Source organism: Excalfactoria chinensis, chromosome 3, assembly GCF_039878825.1.
Source record: "Excalfactoria chinensis isolate bCotChi1 chromosome 3, bCotChi1.hap2, whole genome shotgun sequence".
Classification (NCBI taxonomy): domain Eukaryota; kingdom Metazoa; phylum Chordata; class Aves; order Galliformes; family Phasianidae; genus Excalfactoria; species Excalfactoria chinensis.
This window is the reverse complement of record NC_092827.1, coordinates 15,794,893-15,807,060: the sequence shown is the minus strand read 5'-3', so window position 1 is coordinate 15,807,060 and position 12,168 is coordinate 15,794,893.

Here is a 12,168-nt window from a genome sequence, read left to right as displayed (position 1 = left end):
AGTCTGTCAGTGACCTAAATAATAACTGGATTTACATTTCTGTACCTTTGTATGGATTAATTTATTTCCTTTTAAAACCCTGATTCTTACTGCAGATAAGCCATCAGTGTGTTTAACAGGATATTAAAAGTAGAAAGCAAGTGTAGAATAGCAGGTTCATTAGACAAAACTTATTCCAAATGTGGAAGCAGAACACCAGATGCCGTTTTGCATAATAAAAGCAGTCAGTGATTAGCCCTTAGAGGTCTGTGATCCCTGAATAATAACCCATTTTTCAACCTTGTCTGTTTTTTTTCTTCCTTCCCCTAAATTTTCAGCTTTAGGACTAGACCATTTTAATAATTACATAAACGAACTGTGACTTGAAATTCCTAATGCTATTTTGTAATTGTGGTTTTCCAGTACCGGTTCCAAGTGGAAAAAATCCTACAACAACAACCATTTATAGGAATAATGAAAAATCAGGAGTTAGTGAAAAAAACAGAAGATAGGAATACAGTCTATAAGTAGAAGGAAAAAAAAACTTGGATTCTGGACCTCCCCAGCTGCTAATAATCCAGAGAGAGTTAAGAATACACAATCACTGTCAGTCTCTCCTGTCACTGAATTCCTGGCTTTAAGCCCCAGTTAAGAAAAATGGCGAGACCAATCCTTCCAGGGAAGATGTCATAATCATTATCCTTCCTCAACTCAAAAAGGGGAATTTATGGATATAGGCTACTAATGTCTTTGAAAAATGGAGACTTTCAGGTCTGTTCAACCAGCTTTGAGTTTGGGAGTAGAAAACAGTAGACTTGGGATGATCAAATCTATATGATTTGTCTCTTAGCACATAGATCAGCTGCTGGACATACCCAGGTCTCTCTGCTGCTAGAGGATGTTTCTTCCACAGCCAACTTCATTTGACTCTTCTTTCACATTAGGACAAAAGTGAGAATGCTATGTGTGGAAAGGGTGTTAGTCTTCAAAAAATCAGAACAATCTGCGGTTGGACTTGATGATCTTCAAGGTCTTTTCCAACCTGGGTAATTCTATGATTCTATAATTCTAACAACAGTCTGAGTGGAAGAAAATATTGTCAGAAATATGAAAAAATAAAGAGAACAAGTCCTTCAGGATATGGAAGTCACTGGGATATCTCTGCATACAACTTTTATTTTAAGGTCAGTATGTCTCATTTGCCTTTTCTAAAGAGCACATCCTGTTTCAGCCTGATGCCATGCAAGATGAGCACTATAAACACAAGGAGACAAGAGCACAAGCTCATGGCCCAGGAAGACATTATTATGTAATCCTTTCAAGTTTCTACAATTACAAGAACTAAAGGTTTAATGTAATTATGGACAAATGGAAACATACTGCAGTAACAGATTTTGTACAATCATTTGAAAGCCAATAAGTATTTTTCAGTGACAGTTATTTGTAGCCTGTTGTGTCTGCAAGCTGGTGGCAAGAGACTAGAATAAACTTACCAGCCCATCTGGTGCCTGGAATGAAGTATTTCTGTGCTTCGTGTTGTTACAGCCAAGGCTGAAAGCAAGAAAATCTACTGTGGTTTCTGAAGGTGCTTCCATGGGAGGTCAAGAGGGTTGTCAAGTTAATAGGAGTTGTAGTAACATTTTAATGGCTGATGGTCATTTCTTGTATATAAATTTCTGTGCGTGTGCATGTGTGGGTATGTGTGCATGGATATAAATGTATACAATTAATTAAGATAAAAGTAAATTTGAGGTAGCTGATCTGAGAGGAAATTACTTTTCAAGACGGAAGTTTGCAAGAAACATTTTATAAAGAGATATGTTTTAACTATGCCGCACTGTACTAAAGCAGAATGGAAAAAACAAACTTTCAGTTTTCAGATGATGCAAAACTTTTGCTGAATTTGTTCATACCGTTATTTAGCTCCCAAACACTTTTACACTACCTTTGTTTTATCACCAGACATGGGCATCTGTATAGTTTTAAACTGGTGACTAGATATCAAGGCCTGTAATAAATGTATTTCAGATATTGGGAATAACTGAAAACATAATTACTAGTTCAAGAGTACAGTCTATAATTTCAAAATTTATGAGGTTTCAGAGATTTTCCTGTATGTTTGTACTTCAGACTAATAGCAATTCTCCCTCAGAATGAATAAATTGCCATTAAACTTGGTCTTACTGTAAATCATATATCAAATGGAAAACAAGTCTATTGCAGAGTACAAAGGCTGAAATAACATCTTATTATATGCTTAATGTCATAAAATGTGTTGTTGCCTTTTGTGTTGCAGTTCTATGTTAAAGCTTTTGTTTTGGCAGGTAGCACCAGGTGGCACTGTTACATAATCATCTACGTTGTGTTTTTTTTAGCAGGAGAACAAGGTTTCAGTGTGGGGAAGATATACTTCAATCAGATGGGTGGGTGCTAGGCTTTTTGGAAGGAAAAGCTGTCTAAGCAGCAGAAAATTTTGCTTGTACGTATGCTTTTCTTTCATTATAATTTTTGTATTCAGCTAATATATTGTGCAGACTTACCCCCAGGCAATAATACGAAAGCTAAAATTTCCTGAAAGCAGCATTTCCAGTATCTGTCTGGAAGTAACCCTGTTAAAGGAGTTGTGCATGTCTAAATGAAATAAAATCTACTTCCCGTTTACCCAACTGCTCCATCACAGAATTCTACTTTAATAACCACTTTTTCCAAAGTCTCAAGTATTTGTTATTGCTTGACAGAAAGATGAAAATTAAACATGGATATAGGAAGAACCTAGCACAATGAGATTATGATATTAATTCTGTCACTTGGAGCCATGTGAGCACAATGTAAGACCAGTGAGGATCCCCTCTGATAGTCTGCTGTGGCAGTGTTGATCCGACTGCAGAGTCTGACTCATTTTGTGAAGCTGGAGCCCAGCTGTGATTACCAACATAAGTAAAGAATGCAAAACCTAAAAGAGCAGTGAAGCACACGTTGTATTTGCAAGGCTTATAAAACTGTATATTTCTGTAACATTAAATAGATGAACTGTTATGTGGGCAGCTATTAATTACACTGCTTCAGGGTTGAAGATGTCTTCCTACTCTCCTGCTATATACTAAGATACTGAACTTGCAGCAGATCCCTCCAAAGATCCTCTCATTACCAGTGGATACCCCACTCTGGAAAGAGCTGTTATCTTCTGATAATTCTTCAGAAATGTTTTGTGTACTGGGTCATAACAATGAGTGTTTTCGGTTTCCCAGTTCTGAGGATCATCATAACTTTGAACTTACCACTTGCACTTACATCCCTTTTAACACCAGCCTTGTTAAAAATAAGTGAAAGTTCTTTGTAACAGATAAATATAAATGCTCTTAACAGTACAAAAGAAGAGATCATAAAGTAACAGACATCACCGAATATTTACCATGACAGAAATAAATATGTCTCTGCCTACTGTTTACATCCTTCAGGTGCTTTTCTAGCTACAGATTCATTTCTTGTATGATTTTTTTCATGTAAATAAGGGACACAGTCTGGGGAAGCAAGCCTATCTTTATATCCTGTTTCTTCATTTATTGTTTTCTTTTCCTTTTTCTCTCCAAGGAGTAATTTTTGTATCTTAATAGTAGTTAATTTCAGCAAATCATCAAGGTTGATTGCTCTTTATTCTTAGCTGCAACAGTTCAAATTGAGCACTGGGTCTCCAGCAGAACTTCACTTTTTATTCAATATCTATAACTTTGCACAACAAGTTACAGAGTTGTGGACAGTATGTACTCACTACTGGCTTCTGTTTGAGATCCAGCATTTCAGTATTTATTGTTTTGAATTGATAATGACTTTGGAGTGCCAAAGCTTCCAGCATTTCAGTATTTATTGTTTTGAATTGATAATGACTTTGGAGTGCCAAAGCTAACTATGTCTTTGATGAAATTATGACAAGAATAATTGTAAAATAATATAAAACAAATAACCAGATGACATGATGTAACTACCACTTAAGCTGACCACTTAACCAAAATGACAGCTCAGGAGAGGGAAGTGTGAAGGCACCTTAGTTAACTGCCAAGGTGTATATGAGACACTAGTAGGCACAGAATAAGGAAGACTAAGGAATACATGGGAATTGAGAGGTTACATAAAGCAGGCTTGATAAAATTTCTTACTGTTCCTGAATTACATGATATTCTTTAGCTTTAAGGAATCTAAAATGCAAGAGCCAGTCAAGCCAAAGAAAATACAGTCAGAAAATTTAGGAGAGAAACACTTTTTATTTCCATCAATAGAACTGAGTTTTGGCTCACTTGAACTCCAGATTTACAGCTCTCCTATTAAAGTCTAAAAGTTGGAGTAGTGGGGCACCCCCAAGTACAGATAATCATTGCAAGAAGTGTGATGTTTAAAATGCCTTACAGCTGTTTATAACAACCTCTCTTACTGAGTTTATTGATCTGAAGGCAAAGCTAGTGGAAAGAACTATGTGAATGTTTCTTGAAACCTTTACAACACACAAGTAGAAGTTAAACCTGGTGTGCAGGTTAAGTGGAAATCTGAAGTAGGATTAATGGGAGACTTGCAACTGGTTTGTTAACCATTTTCAGGAAATGATGCATATCACTGAAGAATCTAGGACCTGATAAAATATATGGCAAAGATGATGATGGAGGAAAGCTGGGGAAAGGAAAAGCAGAGTTCATGATTCCACTAATACCAGTCCAAGAAACAATACCTCATACTCTTTCTCTCTGCTTCAAACTAATGTTTCTGAGAACTTGTCTACTCATCAGATGTAGTCATCCTGGTAAAACTTAAACACACATCATACCTATTTGCCTCAGTGGAAAAATATCAATATCATTAAAAGTCTACTTAATATTTTCTGTCACAGTGATGCAGTAAAATAAGTTAAATCACATTGCAGGTCTTCAGTCATCTTTCCCCCTGGCCAAATCACATTATGAACTCTCGCTTGTCCATAGTTCGATCAGTTTGATCATAGTGCAGAAAGTCAATATCTATTTGTAAATTCATTAAAAGTTTTACTGAAAAAGAACAGAAAAGAATCTTCACTTTTCATGGCAGGTGTATTATATAGCATGCCAAAGTAGAGCTGAGGGCATGCACGATGGGACCTATGGGTGGCTGTACTTGATCTTTCTGCCTGGTTGTCATTTCCTGATGCATTTCCAATCAGAATTAGCCAAAATGTAAGCTCATACTTTTTGATTTTGAATCTGATGGCCTATCTTCTGGCTCACATCGCAGAAGCTATTTCATACTACTACCATACTACCAGAATTATAAATCACTGGGAAGAAAAGCCGCACTGGAGTACAGCTGCACTGTCGCACAGGCAAGTGTCACTAGTCAAGAGGAAGAATAACCATTTCCTGCGGTACCTGCTATTCCTTAGAGCTCTCTCAGCCATGCTTAGCACATAAAATCTGACAAGATTAGAACCTCCGGTGGTATGGCTTCAGGCAAAGGAGAAATTCAGTTACCTGTCAGTAGTAATAATAAAGAGATGAGTGAAACCACCACAACTCTGTATGTGTCTTTCCCCTGGATTTCCTCTCTTTTAAGATGCCCTTACCAAGAAGTTATTCATGGTGTCTACTGATGAAAGGAGAAGTTAATGTTGTGCAAAGAAGAAGCAAGCCTTAAATCTATTTTATTGGTTGACTAAGTTTCTTTGAATATTTTTATGACATTTTTACTTTTCTGTTTGCTCTCTTTCAAATTGAGCTACAAAGGAGCCAACAACTCCCAATGTCATTAGCAGATATGTGATACACAATGCATTCCTTACTTTTCTTTTGAGTAACTCCAATCTTCTGTAGTAAATTAAAGGTTTCAGCTGAAACACAGATATGGTCTATCCCAGCTCCCACTGAAATCAGTCTCATTATCTTCAGGTATTCCTGCATCAGTATCGATCCTCTTAATAGTGACAGTAGACTACTTATTTGTTGCAGCCATGCTGAAATGCTACATCTAAGCCCTATCGCTTAACCACCTACACTATCATTTTACAAGAAAACATACATAATGAAAGGAATCTAAATATATTCCTTGATAGCCACTTTAATACTATACTTTTAAACCCAGTTCCATGCTGTGTTTTCAGATTAATTTGTTTTCATTTTTTTCCCCAAGTAATCTTCTCTGAATGTCTTGATTTTCACACATTAGGTTGCAAAACATATATCCCATTAAATGGATTGGGATTTTATTTGAAATAAGAATAGCAGCTAGCCGATTTTCTCCTGTAGATGGCTCAGTCAACCTAAAAAGAAAAATCTCATTTCCCAATTCTTCAACATGAGAGTACTTTCATATTATAATTTATTATGAACCTTTAGTCTTGTAGTATAACTTTAGTGCAACACTCTGTGACAGGCAGAGAATTAAAAAGTTCAATGGCCATATGACTGCTACAGTACTTTTACAAACTTTTTAAGTGAAAGCAATTTTGCCAAATAAAATAAATAATAAAATAAAATAAAATAAAATAAAATAAAATAAAATAAAATAAAATAAAATAAAATAAAATAAAATAAAATAAAATAAAATAAAATAAAATAAAATAAAATAAATTCAGGCTAGAGAATTGTGTAACGTGCCCCTACAGGAAGTGAGAGGATTCCTCCAGGAGGAATCTGACACATATCCAGTCAAGCTTTTAAATGGTATGTCTGGCCACTTGCATAGCAAATATGCAAAGATAAATGGGCCACATACTTGATATAGGCCTTTAACAATAATACAAAAATATCATAGACAACATAAACGTATGCCATAGGGTCTACACACATGCCTCTGTACTTTTTATTTATTTATGTATTTATTTTGTAGCTATCTATTAAAAAAATAAAGAGACTAGAATGCTTAACAGTGTGTGACTACTCTCCATCCTCGATATGTTAATGTTTTACCAAGATCTTTTAATCTCTGTTTAAAACCTATCTTTTTTCCTTCTGTTTAGATTCCAGAAAGATATCTATGTTATTTCTTTTCCTTGAAGTACACAGTGAAATCTCTGATACTGTGACCTTAAGAAGCAGGTGTAAAAACACAAGTCCTCTGTATTTTGATGATAGAAAATATGTGAGAAATCCTATCGTGACTCAGGCTAGAATATCCAACATTATAATAACTGAGTGCTGTGCACAGCCTTGGCTAAAATACAGCTTAAAATGTGTTCAATTGTGTCAGAACAGTTTTAAAGTGCTCCTCATTTTGCCTGTTGGCCAGATGAATTAGTATTAGTACTCCTGCTTGGGATGTGCAATAAACTAGCATTTCCTGCATAGTGAGGACCCATGAATTGGCCTGCAGGTCAATGAGGTGATCCTGCTCCTCTACGCTTTATTGGTGAGATCTCACCTGAAGTACTGTGTCCAGATGTGGGTCCTAAGTACCAGAGAGACTCTTTAGCAGAGTGTGATGTGATGGGACATGGGGAAATGGTTTCAAACTCAAAGAGGATAGATTTAGGTTAGATATAAGGAAAAAGTCTTTTACAGTGAGGGTGGTGTGGCACTGGAACAGGCTGTGCAGTGATGTCGTTCATGCCCATCCCTGGAGACTTTCAAGGTGAGGCTGGATCAGGCTCTGGGCAATCTGATCTAACTGTGATGTATCCGTTCATTGTAGGGTAGTTGGACTAGATGGCTCTAGAAGTTCCTTCCAACACTAAGGATTCTATGATTCTAAGATTCTATGAATTACAGTATTTCAGTGTCAATAGGAGTACTGGAGTTCACTGCAGAAATGTTTTCCAGTACCAGTCATGAAGAGTGTGATTTTAAGGAAATCTCTGAATGTGAAGGACAGAAAAAGTTACTTTGGGTGTCTAATGTATACAGCTGTTCCTGTACTTTCCTTCTTCTCTGTCCTAACTTCCAGACTGCTTCAAGCTCTATCATCAGGTTGATCTGAGCACAATGACACATTCTTCATTCATTTTCAGGTCTTACCTTATCAATGAAAATGACTAAAAAGAAGAGGTGTTTTATACATACTCATGTACATGCCCTTTTACTTCTGAACCCTGGCAGATTATCTAGGGAATAGTTTCTCTTCATCCTTTCAATCTGTTTTTTTTTTTTTTTTTTTTTTTTTTTTTTTTTTAATACACAGAACATTCAAATTATTCAGTTAAAGAAATACCTGCAATGGTGGATGTGCTTTGGCCCACTTTCAGATGCCCAGACAGTTACTTTCCCACTCTGACTCCTCAACTGTATAGGTGGGGAAAATAAAATGGAAAAAAAATGAGCAATAAGCTGTAGTGGGAGACATCCATGCCCATAGAACTGGGATTGGATCTCAGTCATGATCATTGTACCCTCCAACACAAACCATTCTATGATTTTATGAAAGAGAGATCACTTGCCAATTACCTTCACATGCAAAACAGACACTACCTGAGGAAAACGATTTGCATTTATTGCCAAGTAAAACAGATTTAGCCAGATAAAATAATTAATAAGTTTAAACAAGACCTTTCTACCACCTACTCTTCTTTTTGTCCTCAGTGCTCAATTTTAGTGATTCATTTCTAGCTCCTCGTTCCCCACCTTGAGTGGTGCAAGTGGAATGACAAATGGGAGGTCTGGTCAGCCCGTAACTTTTCCTCTATTCTGTTCCTTTCTCGTCATACTTTTCCCTTGGTCTGGAATGGGCACTTTACCAGTTGTAGGGAACTACCATCTCTGGTGCCTGGAACACGTCCTCCATTTTCTCTAGCTTGTCCTCTGAAGGCTGTTTCTCACTCTTTTTTATTTCATCCACTTCTGCTTGTCCAACATTTTCTGCCATTTCTTAAATGCATTTCTCAGAAGAAGTGTGGCCATCTTGGTAGCTGGGCACGATCCTGCTCCCCAGTCGGGCCACTGGAGCCAGCTGTGTCCAACATGAGGCAGCTCCAGCCTCACCTCAGAGGAGTCTGCAGCCACCACTGCCAGCACCTGGGCTCCTCCACCTAGCACACCTGCAAGTGTAAAATAGAATTGTGACATTAAACAAGAAGTTACTTGAAGTTTTCTTTTGACTATCTTTCTCAGGCAGATTTATGAGCAATTCTCTTCATATGTCCTGATAATACGAAGATCTTCAGAAGCTTGGAATTGGTTTTGGGCTCACAATATATAATCTGAAAAAATACATAAATTGCTTTTTTAATTCATAATCAGCAAATATATTTGATTAGTAAGCACTCTGCATGTTTCTTCTTATCCCTAGTCAGACTACAGTTTAGCTTTGCTTACGTTTAACAATTTGGGGTTACAAAAATAAATACTCACATGTACATACATAGAGATCCAGTATATATTATTACAAAAGAATACTTTTTGATAGGATATATTCTAGTAAAGACAGACTTCTGCAACATTGGCTGCCTTGCTCATCTGCTGCAGAATAGTCTTGGCATGACTTCCACTGTCATTATTCATTAGACGTAGAGCTAGATTACATCATCCAGAGTGGATTCTTTCCCTAAACATGACTTGAACTACAACATAGCAGTTTTGCCACTTAGTACTCACCATGGGAATGGAAAGGACTTTTCCATTTCCAAAGCTTCACAAAAGCAGACTGATTCAATGCACCATTTATGGGTGAAAACTGCTACTCAAAACAGTTTTCATCACCATGTTAAGACCATGATACATATTTGTGGAAGCCCAGTCATCACCTAGAAACCCCAGAATGTGCTACAAGCTTAACTTGCAAAAATTCCCCAGGATAAGGGATCATTTCAATTACTCACTGAATGTTGGAATATGAAATGCAGTTTAAGTTATACATATTTATCCACTGGATTTAAAAACAAACAGACAGACATATTTAATATCCCAAGTTTGACTGGTAGTATGGTGTCTTGAAGAATGAAAATGGAATTTAGAAAGACAGTAGCAGAAGCAGTGATCACTGCTAGCTGCAGCACTACAAAACAAGATAGTGGACTTGGAAATCTGACTTAATTCACAGCTACTGGGGAGTTAAACCAGCCATGTATGATCTGAAGATGAGAAAAATAATTGATTGTGTTTCATTGAAATGCAGTACACTGGGAGACATCAACACCCAAACAGATGTACATGCATAACTGGCCAAGAAAAATCTGCAAATCCAGATTAATTATATTGGATACCTGGAAAATCCGTACATAAAAGTATAGGCATATGTGATTCAGAGACCAGCATGCCAAGGATCACTTAAGCTAACTGGTAAGAAACACCGAAGGAGGAAGTCTATGTTAATACCACACACAACCTTCATGATAGGAATAGAAATACAGATTAGCAATTAACTAAGACTTGAGAGTTAAGATGCAAATGTTCTAAATTTGACACCGAGAAACCAGACTGCATTTAAACAGCCCTATATAAAAGGTTAAGTCAGACTTTGTAATTACTTGATTGCACAAGGAATGACATTTGACAACTGCAGAGACAGATAATTTGAGATGGCATATATGTTGGTATTTTGGAGCACATTAGTAGCATAGTTTTGAAGCAAATGCCCCAGTAGTGTCTACTAGATGCACACGTGTTTGGTGAGCAATAACTCAATTCTTATCAAACGAAACAAGCTTGTGCTTGAAGTGCATACACATTGCAAATTCTCATAAAATTCTGATCCATTGTTAGGTCCTTTGGATAGTTTCAAGTAACATGTGTGCTGTAAATGTTAGAATCAGATGTCTAGACTAAACCTAGTCTAGGTAACACTTCCAAAATATAAACAGTCTTAATGAAGAAATGTGACTCAGCACTGACTGTTTTAGTCTGCTGATTTAAGGCTGTTTCTTCAATAAACTTTCTTGCAAACATAATTCAACTATTCTAGTCTCTCTTGACTGTGTTGCCATAGTAGGCTATGAACGAAATTTGTCAGACTTCTGTAGGTGGTCTAACTATATTACCTAAATCCTTACTTTTGAATTTTATACATAATGACTAATATTCAAGAGGATGCTACTCTCAGATAGTGTAAACTTCAGTGATGCTTATTCCTACTGGAAGAAAACAGGAGAAAAAAAGATGAGAAATGAAAAACCTCACTGTTTAAATTCTCATTTTTTTTTTCTTTTTACTTTCTAAATAGGGACTTCTCTCCTCTCCTCTCCTCTCCTCTCCTCTCCTCTCCTCTCCTCTCCTCTCCTCTCCTCTCCTCTCCTCTCCTCTCCTCTCCTCTCCTCTCCTCTCCTCTCCTCTCCTCTCCTCTCCTCTCCTCTCCTCTCCTCTCCTCTCCTCTCCTCTCCTCTCCTCTCCTCTCCTCTCCTCTCCTCTCCTCTCCTCTCCTCTCCTCTTCATTGATTTTACCCATGATCATGACTCCATGGGTAAAAAAAAAAAAAAAAAAAAAAGTGTATATCATAAATTAATTAGGGTATAAAATGCAATTTAAAAACTTAGTAAATCTCAGGCAAAGATAACAAGAAATGTCTCATTGTTATATACTTTCTAACAACAGTTAAAGAAAAACTGAAGAAATCTGGGGAAAGTTACTATCTAACATACCCAGCCTTGAGTTTTCCTGCACTAAAAGTGATCCCTCAGAACTTTAGCTGAAAAATTTGTAAAAGTTATATAAGTATACAGAGTTCATTCAAATACTGTCCATCTACAGTGACCTGTCTAGCACACAACTGAAATAATAACTATGACAGGAGGACTGGGTTATCCCACAGAGTTCTGTTTTAAGACCAAAACTATTTAATATCTTTATAAATGACATAGACAGTGAGATTGAGTGTAACCTCTGCAAGTTTGCTGATGACACTAAGTTGAGTAGTGCATTTCACACAAAAGAAGGAAGGAATGCCATCCAGAGGGACCTGGACATGCTTAGAAAGTGGGTACACCAGAATCTGATGAGGTTTAACAAGGCCAAGTGCAAGTTGTTACTCTTGAGTCGAGGCAATTCCAGGTATGAGTACACAGTGAGAGAACACCTTGAGAACAGCCCGGCAGTGAAAAACCTGGGGTCCTGATGGCTGAATGGAAAGCTGAACATGAGCCAGCAGTGTATTCTTTCAGCCCAGAAGGCCAACAGTACCCTGAGTTGCAGTGAAAGAGGGGTGGCCTGTAGAGAGAGGGAGGTGATTGTCTCTCTCTACTCTGCCCTTGCAAGACCCCATCTGGAGTGCTGTGTCCAGGCCTGGGGCTCTCAATACAGGAAGGATGAAGT